At 43.1% G+C, this 27,720-nt stretch overlaps 1 protein-coding gene across 5 annotated transcripts in view; it reads right to left on the bottom strand.

Annotated features, from left to right (window-relative positions):
- ENTHD1 (ENTH domain containing 1) overlaps positions 1-27,720 on the bottom strand; it is a 106,812-nt gene that overhangs the window by 23,644 nt on the left and 55,448 nt on the right. The gene's annotated exons all lie outside the window — the stretch shown is intronic.

Genomic DNA, 27,720 nt, shown 5'->3' with positions numbered 1-27,720 from the left:
AGAGGAGGGTGAGCACTTTGTGCCTTATTATGTCGGGGAGAGGATCTCTTCATTCGGACAAACAGTGAGAGATGTTCTTGTTGTCTGGATGTTCCAATATACATAGAAGAATGTGGGTGGATGCTGAGTAGCCAGTGGACAGGCTGGGGCAGTTTTAAAGCTATTGTCTCCTAGCTTTGCGACACTGGGGACAGGACACCACAGACCACACCTCTGCTTTGCTGTCCCATTTTGTAGCACAATTCTTCCTAAACCTGCCTTTACCATGCTTAATTTCTTTCAGTTCTTCAAATTTATCATGTTTCTCTTCCTACCAAGCTTTCACCCACGCTTTTTTGTGCCTAAAATGCTCTTCCCCCTCTTTATATGTGATTTCCAATTTCCAAGGTGATGTCCATTAGGTAGACATACATTTACATATCTCTCTGTTTTTGTTCATTCTGCTCCCTTAGCCTAGAATATCCTTTATCCCTACCCTTCTCCTCGATCATTTGTCTAAACTCAATGGAAATACTACCCTTTTGTGAAACCTTTATCCTCCAAGCTAAAACGAATCCCTCTTTTCTTTGGTTTTGCATAATACAATGTGGATATTCATATTTTTCACTTATTTCAAATATTAGTCTCTCATTTGACATCTATTTATTAAGTACAAGGTTGTGACCGGCACTGTCCTAAGCTCTGTAGTAGCAGTAAACAAATTTGTTGCTTATGATTCATTATAATTTCTTGTTTACAGATATATCACCTCCAGTATATTGCAAACTCCTTCAGGGCACACATCTTCTCCAACTTACTCAACCCATAAGGTACTAGCAGAGTATGTGGCAGTCATTTGATAAATGCCAGTTCAATGATCCATTATATGGATGGTCTGGTATTAAAATAAACTCAACTGTTGAGAAATAAGTCCTGGGGACATCCTAATTCAGCCCCTTTATGATACACACGGGAACCCGAGACTTCCAGGATCAGGAAGGGTAGAGCCTCCAATTCCTGAATTCTAAATCAATGCTCTTTTTACTAGGGGCAAAGAAGAAGAAATAAATTGTGTGGTAGAATCTGCTGTACCGAGTACTTCTTCACTGACAATTCTTCTAATGGTCCCTAGCAGGGAAGTGACTGGTGTTTACCCTGAGGGGTCACTCCTTTTGTCCCTGGTGCCACTTTTAGAGATGCAGGGCCCCGTGGAGGAGGACTGAGTTAAGTACACAACTGGCCCAGGTTTCACTGCCTATTTATCCCCTCCCAGGAAGGGCTTTGGGGTAGATGGCTTCTTGGGTCCATATAAGGAATGCACAACATTTATGGAAAATTTTCTGAAGCCCATAGGAACTCCTGGGGATTTTCTGGAGAACAGCAATAAATATTATTTCTATATGGTTGAACGCAAAACACAGAAATGTATAGTCTGTAAACACTAAAGCAATTGTTTCACAAGGGCCTCCCAACTTTCTCTGGGAGAGAATTTCTCTGAATTCCACTAAAAAGCAGATAGGACTACAGAGTGAATTAATTTGGTTGGCTTACTTTATCTGGTTTCTCATTTTCTTTCAATTTAAACCTGAATGTCAAAGAGCTTTGTTCTCAAGTATCTATCCGGCAGACTCCTGGTTGAGAAGCTCAGTATTAAATGATGAGACTGTACCCAGTTTTCTTTATTGTACAATACTTTACACTTGCCAATATCCTTGATTAATGCAAAATAGGACCTTGAAACATCAGTCATTATAAAGCTGGTTTGATTACTCTTGATAGTTATCTTTAGGAAGAAGCTTATTTCCTGTATAAGATATCAGGCTGCAAATTTAAATACAGACTATCACTAAAATGCCTAAAGTAAGGAGGTTAAAAAAACACACACACACACAAAAAAGAACCCCTCCCAAAACCCAACAACACCTCTTCATGCTTTCAGCCAAAGGGCAGAAGAGAAGAGCTGTGCTGTTGAAGGTACAGAAAATGTTTTTGCTCGTTTGGAGATGATGATGATGAAATCATTTTTGAAAGGGAACATTGGATTTAATTCTGAGTTAAGAGACTTTGCCTACAGATAGGAACATTCTATACTGGTAACTCTCTTTCATTTTTCAATAATTCTACTGCCTTATTTCAGGTACTATAATCATCACATATTATTTTATATTCTATTATATTATGAATCTAATAATGGGTGTTAATTCCAGCAGAGCTATTGCTGTGATCAATGCTCCTGTTGGTCTGATACATTGGATCCAATTACAGCTACAAAGCAGAGAGCTGGCAAGCCTGACAAAAGATGGATGCCAAAATATGTCCTTCTGTAGTTTAAAAATGTGTAACCAAAGGAGCTTCTACTTTTGCAGTTATGTTAATCAAAGGAAATAGGATCTGATGATAAGAGGTCCATTTTGCCAAGATGCCACAGCTATAAATTATTAATATAGAGGGCTGATTTGAATTACTCATTAATATATTGGTTTAACGTAGACAGACAAACCACTAATTTAAAATGGATACTGAATGTGAAACTTGAGTAACATGTTTGACATGACAATGACAATCTTAATATATTTTTCTTACAGGATATGCATAAAACTCCAAATAATCATATTGTTAGATCTCCCTCTGATCTAAGTGTGTGTGTGTGTGTGCATAGTTGTAGGTTTTTGAGAATTTCATTTCATCATATATCATCACATTTAACTGCAGAATATACTGAAACCAAGTTTAAAAAATATTTTGGAAAATGTGGCTATTAAATATAGCAAGTATAATTACTACCTTCAATATAAATTGAAGATAATGGCTTAACTTCTCAAAAGAAAATAGAGATATGGGCACATTTAAAGGTGCTTTAAAAACCTCTTCAAGTAGGACAGCTGAAGACTTTCAGGCCATGAAAATGGATCATAGAGAATGGATTGTAAAATGGGTACCAGATGCTCATTTTTTAATTTTATATCATAGTTATGGTTTCATCAACAATAAAAATCATAGTTTCCCTTAATAGATTATCATTATAAAAACTGAAGCTGAACATGTCTTTGGGAAGCTAGTGATCGTTACCTAGCGCCATGTTTCCTGTTGCTTGGGCTAGGGTTGAGATGGAAACTGATCTCTGGCATGGGAGGGTCTGCTGCTTTACAGAGCACACGCCAGGCTGGAGGAGATGAGCAGATGCCTGAAGGCACAAGTGTCTGTGGCCATTAGACAAAACCTTAACCTGCCAATAAAAGCCTACAGGGCACCCTTAGAGAATACAAAATTAAGATAAATAGGTCAGAGGTTCAACTCTGACAAGAATTAAATATAGGAAGTGCTTGAAGTGGTACCCGGCACACAGTAAATGTGACAGCGCCCTGGGTATTGTTATATGGCGCAGTCCGAAGAAGGGGGTAGAACTCTTGAGGAGTTCCCGTCACGTGCGGTCCTGACTGGAAGCAGATGGGCACCAGAGCACACCTGGTACTCTCCCCTCCCACCGAAAATTCCTGTGTATGTCGACCGCAAGCATGATGGGTCTCCTTTGTGCCCGCTGTTCCTAGTAGGTGGTATTTGAGACCAGGAGAACTGATGTTCTACGGAGAGATGATGAAGAGATGAAGACTTATCATTCTCAGTATTTTCCTCATTAGCACAGACCGGTAACTGACCTTGACTTCAATATGGTATAAAGTCATGTCTTAAGTCTGCAACACTGCAACGAACCTGAGAATATCATTTAAACTGTGAATTCAGATGAAGCGTTATTTCTCATGAAGTAGAAATTCTCTATTTACCACAATAAGCCAAGGAGAAAAACCTCACCTATGACAACTTCTTATGTCATGTAACATATATCCTTTGGAAAATACCTTCCTGAATACCTAAGAGAACACATACCATTTCTCTTTCTCAGGCAGAGTCAGTGTACTGTCCTCGCTCTTAAAGCTCTTTGCTTATATTTTTATAATATGACTTACAGCACTATACTGTAATTTGCCTATTAATGTTTCATTTGCTCTTTTTATTCCAACACCTCCCACATATTTTCATTCGTTCATTTATGTAACAAATATATTGAGGACGGACTCTACCATGCACTGCGCTTACAAGTACAAAAGCCACCAGAATTACACCGGCAAAGTCTTCCGACATGGTAATTCATTTCAATTACAAAACACAGAGGATAAAATAACCATTGATATACTTAATAAGCTTAAAAACATGCAAGCTTGAAAATATGAGTGAGGAATAAGAAAGAGATTATAAAAACAAAACCAAGTAGAAAATCAAGTAGAACTTCTAAAAATGAAAAATAAATAACTGAAATTAAAAAATAATTGCTGACTTCAACAGCAGATTAACTCCTGTTGAAAAGAAGACAGAACTGAAGATAGGTACAAAGAAATATTTAAAAATACAGCACAAAGATCAAAGCGAAAGAAAATCTGGGAGTGAGCTGAGGAATAGGGTGGATGGAGTGTTTTCACACTAACGTCATTCATGCCCAGTCTAAGTGCGACCTTCCTTCCGGTCTCCAGTGACACACCCCAGCACACATCAGGTGTTCGGAATCACCAGAAGGAGTCCCTGTACCCCGGGTGCTATCCCACTCCCAGGCTTTCGTGCTGGCTGCTCTCCCTCCCTGGCCTGCTTTTAGTTCTCTTTCCTTCCCTCATCTGGAGGTTGTCTTTGACCTACTTAAGAGACAAAGCTCCTTCCTCGGAGCTCAGCTCTATTCAGTGTCAGAGCAGAGGAAGGGAGTAAGAGACAAGTGTCTATCTCCTTTTCATCTGGCCACTGCTATAGTCACGTATCTCCTGTCTGGGGCTACTGCTTTGGCTAGTACGGCCATCCACAGCCTTTCTACAGCAGGCACCCAAATGCTGGCTCTCTTGTGGAGTGAATGTGAAAGTTCTCCAGTGCACCCTAAGGAGCTCCCTAACCACACTATTCCCTAATGTGGGGGATCCAGGTCTGGATCAACCACCTCCCGGCTGCATGCTCCCCTCAGTGACTTTCAGTGTTAACCTCTAGCACCTTGGGCCTGGCACGCATCTGACTCCCCTCGCCCTCTCCCCTGCCAGTGTTAGGAGTTAGCTGGACAGTGAGGTAGTCAAAGCCGGGGTCCCCAACAAGAACAGATGGAGTCGGGACAGCCAAGATCAAACAGCACTGACATCCTGTTCTGCAGCTGAGACAGGACCCGCACTAACATTCTACTTTGCAGCCTTGGCAGAAGCGACTTCTGCAAATCATCCTAAAATGAAACAATTAACCACAAAGCACTTGTCAATATCATGGGCAAGGAGCATAAGGAGCAAGGAGCTCCTTGCAAGGAGCAAGTTAAGACATAAACCCCCAGATATCAGCCCCCAAAGCCCATTCGTGTGTAGCCATTATCCTAATAGGTAGACAGATATGTGACCAGAGCCCTGATTGGCACGACTCAGCACAGCCTGGTTACTTAACATAGCTCTGCAAAAGAGCTCTTTTATTAAAAAAAAAACCAAAAAACCAAAAAACCCTAAACTTAGAAACTCTGAGGGGAACCCTCTTGGGGCCCCATCCCTCTCCAGGAGCTTGTTTTATTTATTTATGATTTTATTTATTTATTTATTTGAGAGAGGAGAAAGAGAAAGAGCCCAAGGTGGGGGGAAGGGCAGAGAGAGAGGGAGAAGCACACTCCCTGCTGAGCACAGAGCCTGGTGCAGGGCTCGATCCCAGGACCCTGAGATCATGACCTGAACTGAAGGCGAATGCTTAACTGACTGAGCCACCCAGGCGCCCCTCCAGGAGCTTGATACATTTGCTCCATAAACTTTGCTCTGCTGCCCTCCACTCTTCATCTGGGCTACCTCTCCATTCTTCAAAGCAGCATGACCAAGAACCTCGGGCACTAAGGGAACAAAAAATCCTGTAACACCAGGTGACTGACTGCTCCTGGGGGAAAACTCTCAACTCGAAGTTCGTGGTCTCCAACCCTCGGGGCTGTCACGAACTCTTTCGCTCGTCCTCTGCCTCCCATTTCTCTCACAGACAATTCCAAACCTGCATTGCTCTCCTCGAGCACCCTTGCCAACCGGACATTTTCTCTTTCATTTGTGGGAGATGATCTTTCCTATTCCTCAAGCAGAGAGAGGTTTTTCAAAGGATTTGTTTCAGCTTCTCATGCTCCTGCCAGCCAACTGAACTACTGTCTATGACCACTCCTCTCTCCCTTGCCCTCAGTCTTGAGGGTCAGAAACACTGCCTATGACTGTTCAGGTGTGTCTTCTCATCTGGGTCACCGAAACGCCACCCAAGTTGCCTCCTCTCCTAATCTTAAGCTCCTTCTTTTTTTTTTTTTTTTTTTTAAGATTTTATTTATTTATTTGACAGAGAGAGATCACAAGTAGGCAGAGAGGCAGGCAGAGTGAGAGGGGGAAGCAGGCTCCCTGCTGAGCAGAGAGCCCGATGCGGGACTCAATCCCAGGACCCTGAGATCATGACCCGAGCCGAAGGCAGCGGCTTAACCCACTGAGCCACCCAGGTGCCCAACTCCTTCTTTTTTGTTGGCTTTCTCCTCTCAGTTCACAGAGGTGCCTGGTCTCTTTTACTTTAAATACTTCTCTGGGCCTCTCTGTCTCCTGCTCCACTCACCCAAACATACTGAAAACCAGTATTTCCCACCAAGGAACTCATTTCCCTCTTTCCTGTTTGCCTCCTTAGAACACCACAATCTGGCTTCCATTCCTACGCATCGACTGAAGCTGTTCTCTCTGAAGACCACTGACCTTTTCATTGCTAATTCCAATGAACATTTTTCCGTCTTTGGTCACAGAATGACTCTGTGTCATTTCAGATGGATTAGTCCCCCCCCGCCCCACAACGAGCCCTTCATTTCCTACACTCTCTCATTCAGAAGATTTTGAGCAGTCAGTGTGGCGCATACCATCCTTGCAACTAAAAATACAGCCTTGAACAAAACCACAGAGTTTCTGTCCTGGAGCGCAGGGATAACGTGCATTACAGGAGCAGAAAGTTGTTAACATCCAAAGACCCATGCGCTGTGCGCCAGACGGTGATGAGTTCTGGGGAGGACAATGAAGTGTGGGCGGCGTGGGGAGGGTCAGGGGATGAGCAGGCCCGCGGGGTGGGTGCGGTGGGAGGTCTCCCTGGGAAGGTGGTGCTTAGCAGCAAGCTGAAGGAGCTGGGCAGGAAAGGCATGTGGAGTAGAGGAGTGCGGCGTTGCAGTAGGAGGCAAGGGTCACCACAGGTCCCAGAGGCTGGAGGGCACCTGGCCCAGAGTCTAAGAGATCGTGGCAGAATGAGCAGGGAAGAGAAGGGACAGGAGGGGAAGCCAGGAAGGAAGCTGGGAGCTAGAGCAGAGCTACTCTTGCGTGAGATGACAAGTCCCTGGAGGGTTTGTAAGCAAAGGAAGGATATGACTTCTTTTTAATAAAATCACTTTGGCTTTTAAGTGAAGAAAGGCCAATGGGGAATCCTGGGAGGGGAGAGGTCCTGAGCAAAGAGACCATTGCAGGCCCCGTGTGAGCAGTAACTGTGAACAGGACCAGAACCAGCGGGGGAGGTGACCAGTTTCTCGATATATTCCAGAAGCGGAGCTGCTGTAAGAGCAAGCCGAGGGCGACTCCAAGGTGTGCGGGGATGAGATTCCCTACCCCGCTGCCTGCGCGTCACACCGTCCTCACAGACCTCCCGCCTCTTCCAGCTGCGCTCTTGAGGCTCTCCTGGCAGCCCTACTGGACTGCCCAAGATGACCACCGTGGCTTTCTTCCCATCTGGCCCACATCAGTGCGGCACTAACTCTGATCAGTCGCGGGGGACAGGCCAGGCCCCAGCAGCCTCACCTCCAAAGCTACAGGTCAGCTTGTCAGACTCCCAGGCCAGAGTCAGATCCTGACTATGATCTCAGGCATGAGTCAGGCGCTGGTTCTCCAATTCCAGGAAGCATATGTCAAAGCCTCTCTCCCTGGGGCTGAGTGTGAGCGGCAGTGTCCCCCCTCCCCCAAAGGGGGTCCGGTTACCTGCTCAAAGCCTGGCAACAGTCCTCCTCCCCAGAACTCTCCTCCCCAGGTTCTTTCTGTCCCGCCACAGTGTCCCTTTAAAATCTTCTGAACTCTCTCTTGCTATGTGTGTGTGTGCGCATGTGTACATGTGTGTACATGTGCGAGTGTGTGAGTGCATGTGCGTGCATGTGTGTGTGTGAGTGTGGTGACGGTGGGGCTCTAGGTTTTCATCCATTTTTTAAAAAATTTTTTATCCATTTTTTAAAAAATCATCCATTTTTTAAAAAATCTCCACACATGGACTGGATATCTGGTATCTATTTTATTATTAACACCTAAAGCAAAAGAGAGTCAGAAAGGGTCCCATTGAACGTTCTAATACACATACGTAGCCTGGCAGAATCTAAAGCTAATATAGTAACCTCACTCCTGAGTTTTTATTTGGAGAGTTTGGAACCTGTAGCTCTAACCTACCCTCCCTCAGTTGCGCACTATTGTTATCTAGCATTTTTGTTCTTTTCCTAACACCACAAATTAGATATTACAATTAATTTTAAAAGGCTAATCTGTTTAGATTTGACATACATATTTACCAAGTTCTCTTGGTGGGGAGGGGTAGAGGGAGAGGGAAAGAGAGAATCCCAAGCAGAGTCCATGCCCAATGCTGAGCCTGATGCAGGGCTTGGTCTCACAACCTGGAGATCATGACGTGAGCCAAAATCAAGAGTCAATGCTCAACAGATCAAGCCACCGAGGTGCTCCTACCAATTTCTTTGTTCACTATTCTTCTCAGTCTTCAGACCTTTCTCCTGGAATATTTCCTTGTTCCTGAAATAAATGTTTACAAGTTCCTTTACTGGGACTCCGTGGTGATAAAACTCGCTTTTTATTTGAAACATCTTTTCTTGGAAAACCTCTTCATTTCACTCTTGTTCTTTAATGACTACCTTGTTGTAGGTTGACAGATATTGTTCCCTGAGAAAGCAGACAATATTCCATGTCTTCTTGGTTTCTTGTTGAGAAGTCTTCTCTTTTATTCTTTCATAGATAATCTGTCTTTCTCAATACCTCTGGTGTTGTAGACGTTCATTCTAACATGTGAGTCTGCAGATTTCTGTAGTTATTTATCCTATTTGTATATATATCGTGCTCCCTGTATCTTAGATTGCATGCTTTTCATCAGTTCCGGAAAAATGATCTTCTATTAGCTCATCAAATGTTGCCTCTAATTGGCCACACTACACTTCATTTATCATTTGTGTCTCAGTTTTTAAAAAATATTTTCTACCTTCCTGGCCTCTTTGTTGCATTCTGGAAAGTTTCTCTGGATACACATTCCAATTCACCAATTCTCACTTCAGTCTTATCACATCTAGCGTTGAATCCATCCATATCCACTGAGTTTTTACTTCCAAACAGTTTTATTTTTCCTTTCTGTAAGTTTTATTTGGTTATTTTCCAAATTTGTCTAGTCATCTGTCCCTCACTGATTCCATCCTTTTCTTTTTCTTTAAATATCTCACAGCCAGCTAATATTGTGTGGCTAATAGTTCACAGCTGAAATCCTTGGAGGCTGAATTCTGCTGTGTGCGTCCTTGTAGACTCAAGCATGGAGGCTTATTCCTTGTGTTTCTGGCAAACACAGACTGTTAGATCGTGTTTGTTTTGAGGTTAATCTGTAAGAGTCTTGGGTCTCAGTGGAGCCCCCAGAAGGCTCTGTATTTTTGTCAGGAGCTGGGATGCACAATGGAAGCCAGGGCAGCCCCCTTTGAGTGCCCCACTGAGCGCCAAATCCGAGACTCCACTTCCTCCCTGCTGCCAGCTCAGGGGTGCTGATGTCAGCATTCGCCCTCAGGGAAACCTGTCTTTACATCGTTTTTGTTCTGTTTTGCCCTTAGAGATTTCCTTTGGTTCCCCAAATCCCAACAATGTATCAAAAGGTATCTTTTATCCAGAATCTAGGTTGTTGGGGTTTTTTTCCCCCGTAGCGGGAAGCTCTTCAGAGCCTCTAGTCCACCACACTACTGAAAATGTAAGAAGTCCGGAGTATAGTTTTCATCTGTAGATAATGAAAAGCCATTAGAGGCTGTTTTGAAGGCTTGTGTGTTAGATCTCTGTGGAGATTATGCGACTGATAGGAGTGAGGTTCCGGCGCAAAGATCACTGACAAAGGTATCCTAATAGAGCAGGCAACGGATGACAAGAGCCCCCAAAGTAGGGCCAGAGATGACAGTTAAGATATGATTGTCATAGAACTGTCACAATTTAGTGACTGAATATTTCTGAATAATTAAGCTTTCCCGAAGTCTGTGGGTAGTAAAGGACTAATAACTCTCATTAGCGAAGCATGAAGTACTCCTTTCTGAGTTTTTCTTTTCTCAATCAAATGAGTCAAATACCTTCCAGGAAGCAAGACATCCTTTTAATCTATATTTATTCAAAGTCTTTGACCTTGGAATGAACCACACAAAGCTATCAAGATTTGTAACAGCGACAGCCCTTTGCTTATCTTGCGGCAAGGCCATACTGTGAGCTGATCCCGAGCATAAAAGAAACACCTGCTGCCAAACCCTGAGGCACTTCCGAATACCTCTGTAGGGCATTAGTGCTGCCATCTCTCTCTGTCTCTCTCTCACACACGCACACACGTGTGCACACACACATGCTATAACATCTTTCAAAAGGGAAAAAGGACCCTTGTAGGAGTCTAATCAACCCATGAGAAAGTAGGTCATCCATCGTCTACCTCACCCAGTCCTCTGAAGCATACGAAGCCATAGGAAGAGGAGAAATCAAGTACCATTATTTGCATTTTGTGCAAATGGCTAACTTCAGGGAAGGTGAAGCTGTGGTTTGAACCTGCGGGCGTGCTGGACTGAAATCAGTAACGAGGGCACAGAGATGAACCCCTAAACAATACAATTCTGCCCTCAGAACTGTATTAAGGGATTGGGCATGTCTGGTGATGACCTATATTTGAGGTTTGTGGTGCCTTTTTTTTTTTTTTTTAATAGTAATGGAATGCTCAGATCTCTGAAATGCAGAGCACACATATATCCAGCATCCCAAAAGCAGAGTTAAGATTTTTTTAAAAAATGAGGTGTCTCCACAATAGAGGGACTGACTCGAGAAGTAGGAAAAACAATCATCTAAGCCCCAATTTGGTTACTTTAGTGTACTGATATTCAGCATTTCCAGAACACAGTGATTGATATGGATGTCTCAAAGGAACCTCAAATGCAACATATCCAAAACACGGCCTTTAACATACCCCCCGAACAGCTGTCTCCCCACCGTCTCCCCCTTCTCAGTAGCACCATCACGCGCTGCTTCCCAAAGGCAGATGCTAGGGCTCATCCTCGTCCCACCCCGTCCTCATTGCAACCACCAGTCACCAGCAGTCCTGAGGGCTGAACCCCAAAACCAGTCTCTGATCTGTACACCTTTCTCCATCGCCCGGCCTCTGCCCTCAGTCATGGTCACTTGGACAGTCTACCTACATTTTTCATTCATCTTTCTGCTTCTGACTCCCCGATAATGCCTTCTCTCCCAGTTTATATTTAAGTGAATACAGGCCAGATGACAGCATTCGTGTGCTTCAAACGCTCCCACCGTGCTCAGAATTCCATCTGAAACCCCTCCCTCTGACTGTCCGTCCTGCGTGACATGGCTCTGTCTACTATTCGCTGATCTCTGCTCATACCACTGTCCCCTGATTCGCTTGCAATTCTAGGAGCAAGCTAACCTCTTCTTCCTGCCCCTGGGCCTTTGAACTTGCTGTTCCCTCTGCTTAGAATGCTCCTTCTAGGCCTCTTCATCCTTATCTCACAGCACACCATCTCTGTGTGGGGCCTTCTCTTACTGCCCTAACTAAAACTTACATGCGTGCATCCCAGTGCATTTCCTTAATAGCACAGGTTACAGCCTGTACTATTTTTTTGTTTATTACTGGTTACCTTCACCAGAACAGAAGTTTCTTGAGGTAGATAGGGCCTGCCCTGCTCACAGCTATATCTCCATGGCTACCACCAGTGCTGGACACATGATAGAAACTCGAGAAGTACCTGTTGAATTAAAACCAAATTTCTCAATCTTCCCTTTTAGAATCTTATTCCTGTTTATCCACCAATACCTAGTTGTTGATAGCTATTTCAGTTTATTCTATAAAAAGCTGGGCAATCTCCGGTTTGGCTCAAATTTGGAGAGCTGCTTTCCTAAGTTGGGGTCTAGGGAAAACCTAGCATTACAATCAGTAAGAATTATAGCAACACTCCTTATTAGAATTAAAATGAACCGATCTCGTGGCTTTGTTGAATAGAATTCTGTTTCAGCAAAGACTCGAGCGTACTGAGCTTCCTTCTAGATCTCGTTCCATCTTTACTCAGACAACCTCCCCACAAGCTTCCACTCTTCTCCCTTCAATATCTGACCAATTTCTGACTCATCCAGGATCCAATTCAGTAAAGAACCGAGAACCCAGTCTGTGCCAGGCACCATGCTAGGAACTGCAGCCTAGAAGTTGAAGGTAGAAGGATGATGGTGAAATACTAACAGGCAGAGTCTCTCCACGCCCCTCCCCGCAAGCTGAATCCCCAAGGCCCTTCCCCAAGCACAGTCACCTAAATACAAGCTCCTGCTGCCCAAGAAGAACCGTCTTGATGGGTCAGAGATGAAGACTTCGATTCAAAACAAAAGCCAGATTAACTTGTCACAGAGGGAGTTTGGGGAGACTATCACTTCAGCCAGACTCTCCCTGCCCTACTCCTCTAAGTATCCACCTCAGACTAGAGGTCTCCTGAGGGAGGAGACAAACAGAAGAAGCAAGAGTTAGATACTGGCAAGGAGGTCTTGTGCCCTGAGTCTGCCCAGAGCCCAGGCATGGGAGCCGGGGAGACCAGGGGGAGGCCAGCCATCCCTCTACCCACCAAGTATTTCTTGAGCACTTACTGCTGGCTAACCACACTTCTAGGCCCTGTGCGCTCAGCAGGGAAGAGAACAGAAAAAAACGTTCTTTCCCTCATGCTGCTTTCATTCCGAGGGTGAAGAGGATTTCTGCTTGTTCCCCCGGTGGAGCCTGGAAAAGTGAGTGACATTTAGAATCCCCCCACCTGTCTTGACCTCATGCCAGTGGCCCAGTATGGCAGCAGCTGAACAGTGATGCAGGGAGGCGGGTCTGGGAACAGGGCACCTGGGGCAGTCATTCGGAGACCCTGACCACGTGCGACAGGGGTGGGTGAGCACCCAGCACTGCCTGAAGGCTGCAGAATCAGCTGAGAGAGAGAGAGGCAGAAGGGAGAGGGCTTCACCAGTGGGACAGAGAGGATGCCGCAGACCCAGTCCCATACCTTATACCCACACAGTGCTATTAAGATACCAGTGGACTCTGGCGGAAAGAGATGTAGACAATTAGAAAACAGTGAGCTGTTTCCTCTCAGCAGAAGACAGTTTTAAGAGATGCCCATCCCCAAAGTCCTGATGCTAAAGCTGGTCTCTGAAACTTGAATGCCACCCTCGAGAGGAGGGAGAAAAGGAAATCCTGAACTGACTGAGTTTAAACCAGAAATGACTGAGGAAACAAAATAAGCTTTTATTTTCGGTCATCAGGAAATTTAAGATTATCTTGAATTGTAAAAAATATATAGCTACTTCTTTTGGCGCACTGGGGGGAGGGGGGTCATAGCTTGAAAATATCATGCCGATGACTCAGGGATGAATAAGATCCACCTCCGCCTTTGAGGGAGGCTCCTCCATCTCTCAGAAATCCCTTGGTCTTGCCTCCCCACAAAGAGCTGCTCAGCTCTCTCTCTGCCCTCCAGACTTTCCTCCCTCTACAACCCACTACCTTGAGTAACAGCATCCAGAAACTGAGGAGAAATCACCCATGCTCTCTCTGGGCTCTTGCCACGTCAGAGACAGATCCTGCTTTCAGACCAGACTTGAGGTGATGTGAGAGGAAAAGCTAAATAAATAAAAGCTGGGCCGTCACCAGGGCTCTTGTATATTCCCTCTTTATATTCTTGAACGTGATCTCAAATTTTATGTGTTTTGATCACTTCTTCCTTTTCAACAGACTATCCCTTGGCTAATGTAACAATCAAGTGTCAACCAGGGATGAGGAAAATCCTACAATATTTCAAAAGCTGACTCTGCCGGTAGTGAACCTCATCGGTAAACTTGGGAGTACAACCATGTGCTGCTCCTGCTGCTCTTCTACAAAACTATGATAACTCTTCTCTGGAGACACTACTAAAGTATACGCCAAAAATACAGAAAGAACATTGGGAGGGTGACTATTCCATTTAGGGGTATTTCAAAGGACACTTATTTAGTGGATATTTAGTGGATACTTACTATATGCTAAACACTGGCTTAGAAGGAACAAGACACAGACCTCTCAAAAAGAAATCATAGTCAAGTCAGTGGAACAGAATAGGGTGCCCAGAAATAATCCCGCTCCTATAATGATCAACTAATTTATTACAAAGCAACCAAGTAAGAGACAGTCTCTTAAGTAAATGGTGGTGGGAAGACAGGACAGCCACACACAAAAGAATGAAGCTGGACCACTACCTTCCACCGTACACACAAATCAACTCAAAATGCCTCAAAGATTTCGGGTAAGACCTCAAGCCATGACACTCCTTAAGGAAACACAGGTGGCAAGCTTTGTGACGTGTCTTGGTGAGGACTGTTTTAATTGGACACTAAAAGCAAAGACAACAAAAGCAAAAGACGGGAAATAACAAGCGTTGGTGGAGATGTGGAGAAAAGGAGATCTTGTGCACTGTGGGTGGGAAGGTAAGTTTGTGAACGCACTGTGGAAAACAGCACGGAGGTTTCTCAAAAAATTAAAAACAGAAATACTGTATGATCCAGCAATTCCACGTCCAGGTATTTAACTGAAGAAAATGAAAACACTAACTTCAAAAAGCTATCTGCTCCTCTGTGTTCAATGCGGCATTATTTACAACAGCTTAGATATGGAAACAATCTAATCTAAATGTCCACTGATGGATGAATGGATACAGAAAATGGGACACACACACACACACACACACACACACACACAGAGGATTATTTAGCCATAAAAAGGAAGGAAATCTAGCCATTGCACCATGGATGGAACTTGACTACATTACACTAAGTGAAATAAGTCAGACAGGGAAAGACAAACTCCTTATAATCTCACTGATGCGTAGAATCTAAAAAACAAAAGAAAGCCGATCAACCAACCAAACACAACAAGCTCATGGGTATAGAGAACACCCTGACAGTTGCCAGAGGGGGCAGGGGATGGGCAAGATGGATAAAGGGGGTTAAAAAGTACAAACTCTCAGCTACAAAATAGGTCAGTCAAGGAGACCTAATGTATGGCATGGGGGCTCTTAGTTAATACCACTGTACTGTCTATTTGAAAGCTGCTAAACAGCAAATCTTGAGGATCATCACGGTATTCTCTAAGAAAAAAACTGTGGCGATGTACTGGTGATAGATGTTAACTAGACTTATGGTGGTGATCGTTTTGCAATATACACAAATACCGAATCATTAGGCTGTACACCTGAAACTAACATAATGTTCTACGTCAGTTATATCTAAATTAAAAAATCATGGTCTAGTTGGTTTGACAGCAGGGAGGAATAACAGGCAATTACGAGAAGGAATCGATGCTAGATCTGGAGCACGCAGACCCCAGAGGATGAGCAGTAACCCTTCCTTTGGTGTGTCAGAAAAGGCTTCCAGGGAGAAAGAGCATCTTAGTTGAATCTTAAGGATTCACACAAATAAATTCACATGCAAGGGGGTGGGGCTTCCCAGCCGAGGAAGGGGCACGTGCAAAGCACTGGAGACAACATGGCGTTTAAGAAAAGTAGTTCAGCAACCATAGCTGGACCATCACATGTGACAGGGGAGGAGGGTGGTGACAGGTACAGCTGGAGAGAAAACCAGGAGCTTATCTGCCATGCTAAGGTGCTAAGACTTCATCCTAGGGGAGCTTCTCACAGTTGTGACCTGATTAGAGTTGCATTTTAGAAATGTCTGAAGTCTCTAATTCTGTTTTGACCCAGTTGCTCTTTCTAACTTGCCTCCTCCGATCCTTTCTTTCCACCACCTCCGCAGCCACCTTCTTGAAGTAAGGTTGTATCACGTCCTTGCTTAGAACACTCCGAAGGCCCCCCATTGTTTTTCAGACACAGCGGACACCCCTCAACATCGTTCATCAGGAGACGGGGCACACACGCCGGGCTTAGTCTGTCAGGATTGTGATAACAAAATGCCACAGACTGGGCAGCTTATGAATAACAGAAATTTATTGCTCACAGTTCTGGAGGTTGAAGTCCAAGATCATGGCGCCAGCACAGTCAGGGTCTGGTGAAGGCTGCCAACCTCTCACTGTGTGCTGGCAGGGTGGAAGGGGCTGGGCAGCTCGATGGGGTCTCTCATAAATCACTAAATCCATCCACGAGGGCTCCATCCTCCTGACCTAATCACCTCCCAAAGGCCCCACCTTCTAACACCATCACTTCGGGCATGAAGTTTTCAGGATATGAATTTGGGGAGGGGGGGGCACAAACACCCAGATGACAGCAACGTCCCTTTGCCTAGGGACTTGAGCATTCCATCTGTGATCCTGGCATAATTATTCATCCTGCTGCCCTTCACATCCAAAGTGTCCTGGTCTCAGGGCTCCCGAGTGGCTCAGTCGGTTAAGTGTCTGCCTTCTGCTCGGGTCACTTTCTCCAGAAAGCCTCTCCTAACACCTGAATCAGGGACAGGTGCCCTCCCGGGTGCTTCCCTGTCCTCCCCCTAGTCTTACACTTACCTCACTCGTCCCATTCGACTTGACCCCTGGGCTGGGGGCTACAGAAAGGCAGGGATCTGGTATATCACTGAGTATCAAGTAGTCAGCACCACGGCTGGCACTGTAATAGGTATTCAGGATATTTTTATAGCACAAATAATTTACTCATTTTGGGAAAAACATACACAGTCATTTGTTTCATTCATATAAGTCCGCTCGGGACTTAGATGTCTGAGAGGCCAGTCACTTTGATGAGGAACCTATCACCTCACTTCAGATTGTCTGCTCCTCCTAATTTGGACTGTTGGTGGGGTTATGTGACATTTTTATAATACACAGACTCACTAGTAAGGGAGAAAAGGATTTAGGCCTGGTGGTTTCTTGACCTAAAATTCACAAAGAATTCAAAAGTCAGTATCTCTTAATATTTCTTTTAGTCATCACAATGATGAACAAATTTGGTCAGTGTGTGACAAACAAAAGGTGACATCTTTAAATGTAGTTATATCCTGCCAACCTTTTAATTATTTAATTGACTTCTACTGCAAATGATTGTGATTTTGCTCTATTCACTCCTTTCAATGGAAGCCTTTAATAGTTTCGTTTATGTCTATTTTTCATGTGTGAATCATGTTTTCTTATATTTTTGAGGTTAAAAAGGAGGGAACAATTAAGTTAAAAAAGATTTTAATTGGTTTTCTTAATACCAGCCATATAATACACAGTTGCTATGTTGATAACCTCTCAAATTTCTGTAGTCAGTTCTGTAATTCAAAGCGGGCTTCGTAATGCTCTGATGATTGATATAAAGACACTTGCGGAGAAATGTGAAAGCATACAGCAACTGCCCTCAGAATGGAAGACACCAGAACAATGTACCCAGTTCATGAGCAGCACACAAATACAGCACGCAACTGCTTTGAAAAGCAGAGTATATACCTAGAAGCAGCAAAGAGCAGAGCCCAGCGTCAAGGTGGATTCACATGACACCCATGGGTGGGCTGGGGAATTCCCGCATCAGACCAGTCTCTTGCTAAATCAAATAGGTACATGCTTCAGAGGCTGTCTAGTGCTACTGAGAAGACAGAGTGGGGGCAAGGCAGGATGTGCCAGTGGTGTGTCAATTTTTAGTAAAATGTTCAGGAAAGTCTCCCAAGACCCTAACTTTTCAGCAGGACTGGAAAAAAAGAGGGAGAGAGAGAGCGCGCGTGCCAGAGAGCGAGAGAGCATCCTGTATGGGACTCAGGAATGGCCTTCAGAACAACAGGTACTTCTCTGGCACCCTGGAAAGGAAACCTCAAGCTTCCACACGATGACTACTGGGCGGGATCTGTTACATACAACATGCTCTGCCACCTTCTAACTGTCCTGGAGGACACCTGCTTCCCCAGGGCATGAGGAATGCACTCGGCAAGGGCACCAGTGTTCCCCACGAGCTTTGTCGTGCTTGTCTTCTGTAGGCTGGAGATGACCCCAGGGATGATGCAGAGGTAACAAGACTGAGGACAAAGAAGTATGCGGATGGACCTGTTGGGATGTATATGTGAGGATATTCACGACCTGCAGAAATGCCTGCCATGGGACATTCCCTGTGGAAGAGGCCCTCAAAAAGCAAGTGGAGAAGACACTCTGTTTACTGGCCACAATTGTCCTCTTTTCCTGGTCACTCCTGTGGCTGTCCAATAGGCTTTGACCATGTGGCGGGGATGGAGGCTTGGTAGGGCTCCCTGACATGAACTCCTCCTGGCCAGGGTGACCCGGCCACCCAACTGCAGAGTGCCTAAGCTGTCGAGAGTAGAGGTTACAGCTACATCCATAGCCTGGCACCATCTTCCAGGGAAAATAGCCAGTGACCCAGTGTCAGCTCGGTTATACCGGACCTCTCCACTATAAAGGGAGCAGTACTTTGCCCTCATGGGGGTGCATATATTCTGGGTGCAGACTTGCCTACTCTGCCTGCAGCCCTTCAGTGGGAAGTGTGAGTGAACTTACAGAAGCCCTTAGCTACTTTGGCATCATCACAAACAATCCTACACAAACTAGAGTATTCAAAAAAGAGCAAATGGTTTCAACTCTTTTTATGAGCCTAGCAAAATCTCAATATCGAAATGTGATAAAGAGAGTATTAGAAAAGATAATCCCAGTTAATTTCACTCCTAGATGTAGAAGCAGAACCCCTAAACGAAACACCAGCAAATCAAAGTCAGCAACATATCCATAAGAAAATAGAGCACGGCCAAATTGAGTGTATTCAAGGAAGTCAAGGTGGTTTTAATATTTGGAAATCAACTACTTCCCAAATTAATAGCTCAAGGGAGAAAAACCTACAAGCATTAATACAGATGCTAAAAATGGAGAAAATTAAACGTATGCTCATGAGAAAACCGCTAATGAATTAGGAACGGAGATCTGCAAAATACATACAGCAAATCTTGTCTTTTTTTTTTCTAAAAGATTTTTTTATTTATTTGACAGAGAAAGAGATCACAAATAGGCAGAGAGGCAGACAGAGAGAGAGGGTGAAACAGGCTCCCCGCTGAGCAGAGAGCCCGATGTGGGGTTTGATCCCAGGACCCAGAGATCATGACCTGAGGGGAAGGCAGAGGCTTAACCCACTGACCACCCAGGCACCCCCAGCAAGCCCATCCTAATGGCATAATGTTGAAAGAATTCTCTTAAGATACAGACCAAGTATAGGAAGCCCATGATCACACTTTCATTCAACATTGAGTGGTTCTACTTAGCATGGGGAAGTAAGAAAACAATACGAAGGATACAGTTTATAAACAAAGAAACAATTTTGCCATCAATCACAGATGATATAACTTTCAACATTAAAAACCCAGAAGAATCTACAGATAAATTAGGAAAATTAGTGAGAGTTAATTAAGCAAGGTCACTGCCTACAAAATCAATATACAAAAATTAATTACACTTCTTTTCACCATCAACAGTTGGAAAATGCAATTTATAAAATACCATTTAGGGTAGCAACAAAAATATCTAAACATCTAGGACTTAATCTAGGACATGGGAGACCTGTGTGCAAGAAAACTGTAAAACGTATTAAAGAAGACTTAAATGAATAGAATGATGTGGTGTTGTAAATCGTAAAAACTGATTTAAAGATCTGAGGCGGTAGGGGACAAGTCCCTCTGCACCTGGGACACTCCAGCCGGCTATTACCACTTTTTCTAGCAAAGCACCAGCCAAGCCTAGACCAGTTGAAACTAGTCCAAGACAAGATGGTCACCAAATTGGACTTTTCACCAACTTTCTCCCTCATTATAATGCGAAAAATCCTGCCCAGAGATGGAGACTTAACATGAAAATGAAACATACAATGTATGGAGAAGCTTGTTCTGCCAAGCCTGCCTGCGTGCCCAGTTTTGTGTACTGTCCCACCCCTACAGGATTAGATGTCACTCCTCATGTGGCTTAGGTCCTTAGGTCGCTGGCTAGTGTTCGGGTCTGGCTCCTTTGTCAGGGCTGTGTTTCCCGTCAGCTGCAGCTGTTGCCCACATTAAGCCTTGCCGGTGCCTTTAAATTTGTGGTTCAGCCTCGTTTCTACTGTTGCTGGGTCCCAGGACACAGTCTGGTAAAGACTGGCAGTGTCAATCAAAACTAATAGGTCCCCCCCCCCCCCGCCCACAGAACTTGACAAGCTTTTATGTGAAAAAGCAAAAGACCAAAACGAGACAAAAACACTCCTGATGAGGGAAAAGTCATCAAGAATTATTGCAAAGGTAGGGTAATTAAAACTATTTGTTGGTGCAGGGACAGTCACATAACTTCTGGAGCAGAATAGATAGAGTCCAGAAACAAATCCATACATATGGGAAAACTTGCTTTAGGATATAAATAGCATCGCAGCTTTTCAAACGTTCATTGGAGAAAAAGCAGACTTTTCAATTAATGATGCCAGGACAGCTGGTTATCCGTTTAGAAGTAAAACCGGACTCCTGCTTCAACCACTCATAAAAACCAGTTCTAAAGGCATTAAAATTGTAATTGTGGAGAGCAAAACCAGGAAAATTTTAGCCTCGATAGAAATGGGCTATATGGTCTTGAGACAAGAAAGAATTTAAATAGCAAGATACAAAAAGTACAATCCATAAAGAATAAAATTCTACCTCATTAAAATTGAGAATTTCTGTTACTCAAAAGACCCTTGCAAAGAGAAAAGACAAGTCACAGACTGGAACAACTTTACAAAATGAAATGTTTAGTTTCCAGAATAGATAACAGAATTCCTACAAATCAACTAAGAGAAGGACAAACAACCAAATAGAAAAATGGCCAAAAGACATGAACAGACATTTCATAGATGAGGAAACATGAATGAACTACACACATATGAAAATATGCTCCATTTCACTATTTGAAAGAACTTTTAGAACAAATACTATACTAATTCTCACTCAATAGATTGGCAATTTTTATTTTCCTAAAAATGACAATATGAAGGCTGGGTGAGGATGTGGGACAACTAGAACTCTGGAGAAAACTGGGCATTATCTAGTTAATTTGAAGATATGTCTACTGAACCATCAGCAATTTCACTTCCAGATCTATGCCCCAGAACAACTCTTGTTCATGAGAGGCAGGAGGCATATATAAGTACGTTCACGAACAACACTGTTCACAATGCAAAAAACCTTGCCATGGTACTGATGATAGTGGAACGGAACACACACGCTCAAACGTACGTATACAGTAAACACCATACAGCATTTGTGGAAACAAACGACAACCATGACATTGACAACAGGCACAGATGAATCTCAAGAACGTGTTGAGTAATAAGTCACCAAAAATAAATTCAAAATGACCCCATGTAGGTAAAGTTGAAAACCCGGTAAAACCAAGTAACATATTGTTTAGAGAATAAACAAAGAACGATGAGCACAAAATTCAAGAGTGGCCACTCAGGCAGTTAAAGAAAGGGATGGGGTCAGTGGAGCCATGACGGGGGGTCAGTGGAGCCATGACGGAGGGTCAGTGAGGGCACAAGGGCTCCCCCACGCTGCAGGCCGGTGGGACCAGCAGGCCGCTGAGTGCCCGAGGAGGGAGAAGGCGCGAGAGGAGAGGATGTTGCACAGAATGACTTTCCGCCTTTATTTTTGCCATGGGCTGAAGTTGCCAAAATCATAACACGTAAAGCAGAACCATTTGACGACAGGATAAGTTGTAAACTGGACAGAATTTACCAACAGAAATTCAGAATAATGTATTTTAGAATCTGCATCAAATTGTGAAAAATAAAATAATAATATAAATAATAAATAACAATGAGATAAATAAAAAGCCTACCTTATTTGAGAGGGGACAAAGATGTCATTTCATCATTATAATAGTAAAAATATGGAAATAACTAAGTTACAATTACTATAGTACTGGTTAAGTAAAATAGAATACATCCATACTACGGCATATTATTACAGTAGTTACAAAAATTTAAACAGACCAGGACTGGAGAAACGGATCAAGAGAACAGAAAAGAGTTGTTAACAGATACTATTTAGTACAGGTTAAAGAGTCATTTTAAAACAGTAGAGAAAAATGAACTAGTCAATAAATGTTCTTGAGACAACTGGTGGCCCATCATATCTAGAACCGATAACAAATAATTTAAATCCAGATGGATTAAAACACTAAAACAACATTTAGAAATTGGTGAACATGTACTATGAATTTGACATAAGGGAAACCTTCTTCAAAACACATAAAGGGGGACGCCTGGGTGGCTCAGTCGGTTAAGCCACTGCCTTTGGCTCAGGTCATGATCCCAGGGTCCTGGGATCAAGTCCAGTATCAATATCAGGTTCCTTGCTCGGCAGGGAGCCTGCTTCTCTGCCTGCTTGTGCACGCTCTCACGCTCTCTCTCTCTGACAAATAAATAAAATCTTTAAAAAAATAAAATAAAACACACAAAGGGCCACCAAGGTGGCCCAGTTTGTTGGGCATCCAACTTTTGATTTTGGCTTGGGTCATGATCTCAGGGTCCTGGGATTGAGCCCAGAGTTGGGCTCCCCACTTAGCCGAGTGTCTGCTTGAGCAGTCTCTCCCTCTGCCCCCCTGCCCTGCCGCTTGCACACACGTGCACGTGCTCTCTCTCTAAAACAAAACAAAACAAAACACACACACACACACACACGGTATTTGTCTTTCTCAACTTATTTCCCTTTCTCTACTTATTTCACCTCTAGGGTATAATTTGTTGTTGTTACAAATGACCAGATCTCTTCTTCGTGACTATACATGTATATATCTATGTGTGTATATATACACAAACACACAAAAATACATACACACTCAATGGAATATATACGTATATATATGCAATGGAATATTACTCACATATATATGAATATATATACACACACATCACATCTTCTTTATCCATCCATTTATTGACAGACCCGTGAGTTGTCCAGTATCTTGAACATTGTAAATAATACTGCAGTAAACATAGGGGTGCAAGTGTCCTTTTGAATTACTGTTTTTATCCTCTTTGGGTAAATACTAGTAGTGGGATTACTGGATCATAGGGTATTTCTATTTGTAATTTTTTGAGGAACCTCCATGTTGTTTTCCAGTGGCTGCACCAATTTACATTCTCACCAACAGTGCACACAGATTCCTTTTTCTCCACATCCTTGCCAACACTTGTTATTTCTTGTCCTTTTTATTCTAGCCAATCTGACAGGTGTGAAGTGGTATCTCGTTGTGATTTCCATTTGCATTTCTCTGATGGTTACTGATATTGAGCATCTTTTCATGTGTCTGTTGGCCATCTGTTTGTCTTCTTTGGAAAGTTAGACCAAAAAAAAGACAAATACCATATGATTTAACTCATATGTGGAATCTAAGAAATGAAACAAAGGAACAAACAAAGAAACAAAGACAAACAAACAATAAAACAGACTCTTAAATACAGAGAACAAACCGGTGGCTTCCAGAGGGGAGGTGGGGAGGGAGATGGAAGAGATAAAGGGAATTAAGAGGTACAAACCTCTAGTTATAAAGTAAGTAAGTCAGAGAGATGAGAAGTACAGCACAGGACATAGAGTCAATACAACTGCAATAATGTTGTCCGGTGACAGATGGTGACTACACTTATCGCGGTGAGCACTACTGGGTAGTGTACTGAATTGCTGGATCATTATGTTGCACACCTGAAACTTATGTAACAGTGTATGTTAATTATACTGCAATATAAAATAAACTTACCAAAATATAAAAAACAAAAGCTCTGGAAGGAAATAATAATACGCATGACTACATAAAACAAAACTTCTACAAAAGCAAGAAAACAAAAATCTTCTATAAAGAAATCTGAAAAACAGCCCCTAGCCTAGAAGGTGATATTTGCAACATAAGTCACAGAAAGGATTAGTAAGTGGAAATTAGTAATGGAGAACCCTCACTAAAACAGAGTCTGGAGTCTCCCCAGGGGAGCTCTCACGCCCTACCACTCCAGTCGGTTGCAGGTGCAGCAGGAAGAGCCGGAGCTGACCTTGCACGAGCACATTACTCTACCATTTAGGTGGAGGAAGAGTAGCTTTCCTTATCCCCCTCCCCTCCAGCAACAGCTCAGCCAATGAGAAGCCTCTACACTTGGAACTCTCAGTTTACCCCAGTGGACGTTTAGCTTATAACAGCCTTCCCAACTACCCATTTTCTCTTTAAAAAAGTGTACCTCGCCCTTGTTCCTTGGATTTGCCTTTGTTTGGCCACCACTTGTTTATCCTGGATTGCAATTCTTTTATTCCCAAATAACCCCATCTTTTGCCGGTAAAATAACTGGCAGTTTTTATTCTTAAGGTTAACAACATATATAAAAACGTTACAGTCATTTAATTTAAATAAACACAAGGCAAAATCCAAAAGAAAAACAGATTAAGGATAAAAGCAGGCAATGCACAGACGAGGAAATACATGGAGATATGCAAATTATACCTACCACGCAATGCAACCTTTTCCAAGTGATAAAAATGTAAGACTTGAAAAATATCAAGTGCCAGTGAGGGTATGAGTGAATAAGTACTCTTATAAACTGCAAGCCAGTGTAAATTGGTACTGATATTTTGAGGGGCTATTTGGCAGTATTCACTAAAAAATGAAAATTTTAGTTATGACCCAGGGATTCCATTTCCAGGAATCCTCCCTAAAGAAACACCCACATATGTGCACAGAGCTATTCACTGAACCATCACTTGTAATAGTGAAAAAAATAAAACACTAACTGTCTATCAGCAGGGAAATAAACTATAATATCCAGGCAATGTAGGAGTTAAAAAATATATAGGTAAATCTCTAGATATCGACATACACTGAAGGATTGCCAAGTGATATTGCTTTAAAACGTTCCAGAAAAATACAGAAAATTCCAAATCCAAATAAAGTCAGTTCTCCATACTTCCAAAGGTACACGTATGTATACAAATGCACAAAAAAAGACCTGAAGAGTAACCAACAAATTGATAATAACAGTTAACTCTGGGGAGGGAACTGTGTTAGGGTGAGGGACAGTCAAGGAGGATTTTTGACTCTATACTGTTTGAATTTAAAAAATAAGAGTATATTCACTTATTACTTATCTAATTAAAAATAGATAAAACTTATAAAATGATACACAACTATAAATTCATATCTAATGTTATAGGCAAAGTCTCATTGGAACACAGTGAAAGGAAAAACTGGTTATGTAGAAAAGATTTTATAGCAATAGTGACATTTGAGCTGGGCCTTGCTGTTTAAATAGAATTTTGTCAAGCATCCATAACTTTGTGGAGGACTGTGGCAGATTGTATTTTCCAAAGATGACTGTACTAACACACACATCAATCTGTATGCTTTTCTTTCAATATGACATTGACACTTGTACATAGAGGCGTGGAGGGTCTACATTCCCTCCCCTTGAACTTGGGCGAGATTTTATGATTGCGTTATGAACTGAATGGGAAGGAAGTACCACAGCACGACTTTTGAGATTTTTCAGCTTCTGCCCAGTCCTTTCTTTTACCGGATGCTCACCCTTGGAACCCAGCCACCATGCTGTGACAGAGCCTAAACTAGCCTATGTGGAGAGACCACATGAAGAGGCTCATGTGGAGAGAAACTGAGGCCTCCAGCCGATAGTGGGCACCAACTACGAGACACATGAGTGAATGCGCCTTCAGATGATTCCCATCCCCAGGCTTTGTGTTCTCGGGCTGAGGCCCAAACATACGTCATGGGGCAGAGAAAAGTCATCCCCACTGTGCCCTGTCCTAATTCCTGACCCAGAGAATCCATGAGCAGAATAAATGGTTATTTTATGCCAGAAAGTTTGAGAGCAATGTGTTACACAGCTGAAGTAACTGGAACAAAGACTTTCTAAGGAGAAGAAACTACACAAGTAACAGAACGTCGCAGAGCAACGCGAATGTTGGCAGTTCTGGGTGATGAGGTCACAAATGTTGGCGGCAACCAGGCCATGAAAAGTCTCCTATGATAGCGTGAAGAAACTAGACATCCTATTGGCGTAGAAAACTGTGGAAAGTTTTTAAGCTGGGAAGTGAAATGCTTAGACCTGCACTTTAGCAAGACACCTCTGAGATTGGTGTGAAGGAAAAGCAGGAGAAAAGGCAGGCTCAAAGTAGGAAAACTCCTCCAATCAAGATGAGTTCCAACCAAGGAACATGGTGGAATCATCCTTCACTCAATATGTTTTGTGACTTTTTTCCTCCACAGGGCTGCCTCTTAGGCTCATTTATATTCCATTTCACTTGTATTACAATGTTGGCTGGGGAAACTTATTTCCACACGAGAATGGGCCCATGGATATTCTCAGCAGCTTCATTTAAACGCGCCCAAACTTAGACACAGCCAACATGTTCTTCAGCAGGTGAATGGGTAAATACCCTGGTATATCCCATTCGGCACTAAAAAGGAAGGGGCTATCAAGCCATGAAAGACATGGTGGAGCCTTCAATGTGGTGCTGAATAAAAGAAGTCAGTCTGAAAAGGCCACATCCTGTGTGAGCTCAGCTCTAGGACTTCCTGGAAAAGGCAAAACTATGGAGACAGTTAAAGTATCAGCGGCAGCCAGGGGTTAGGAGGAAGGAGGAACGGCAGGCAGAGCACAAGGAGTCGGGCAGGGCCGTGAACTAGTCTGTATGATACTGTGGTGGCGGATACATGTCTTCAGACACTCGTCCAAACCCACAGAACACAACAACACAAAGAATGATCCCTGATGGAAACCACGGTCTTTGGGCGATGAAAGCGTTAACGTAGGTTCACTGACTGCAACAGATGTAAGGTTGTTCTTGTGTGGAGGCAGGCGTATGTGGGGAAATTTCTGTACCTTCCACTCAATTTTACTGTGAACCTAAAACTGCTTTAAAAAATGAAGCCTATTTTTAAAATGTTGGGGGTGGGGGACCATGAGGGGACATTAGATCACAAAAAAGGTTTTCCTTACCATTCTTCTTTGAAGCTTCTGGATCTGGATCAGTTGACATAAAGCGTATTCTAAGAATATGGAGCAAGCTGTCTTGAAAATGCTATGCACTTATAACGAATTATCCATGTGAGTAATTATACCATCCTTGTACTACAAATATCACCATAACCCACAACTCCGTGATCCGTGTTCATTGAAATATCCTCATCATTCTCATGATGAGTTTTATAAGAAAATTATATAAACATGAACCCGTAAAAGAAACCTATTCTAATCGACTACAGTTTTTATATTTTGGATATTGGGGATCTATAGGAGGAGGAAAGCACAGCATGTGGCCTAAAGATGAGGGAGCAGATGAAACTCGAAACATAAGGAGCCACCTCTGCAGTGAGGGAAAGGATGCCTGGCTGAATAGAAAAGCACAGATAAACGAAGGGCTGAAAGATACTAATGAGAATGTTTCATTCCCATCTTGGCAGAGGGTC

The sequence above is a fragment of the Mustela erminea genome, chromosome 6 (assembly GCF_009829155.1).
Source record: "Mustela erminea isolate mMusErm1 chromosome 6, mMusErm1.Pri, whole genome shotgun sequence".
Classification (NCBI taxonomy): Eukaryota; Metazoa; Chordata; class Mammalia; order Carnivora; family Mustelidae; genus Mustela; species Mustela erminea.
This window is presented reverse-complemented; position numbering and strand designations above follow the sequence as displayed.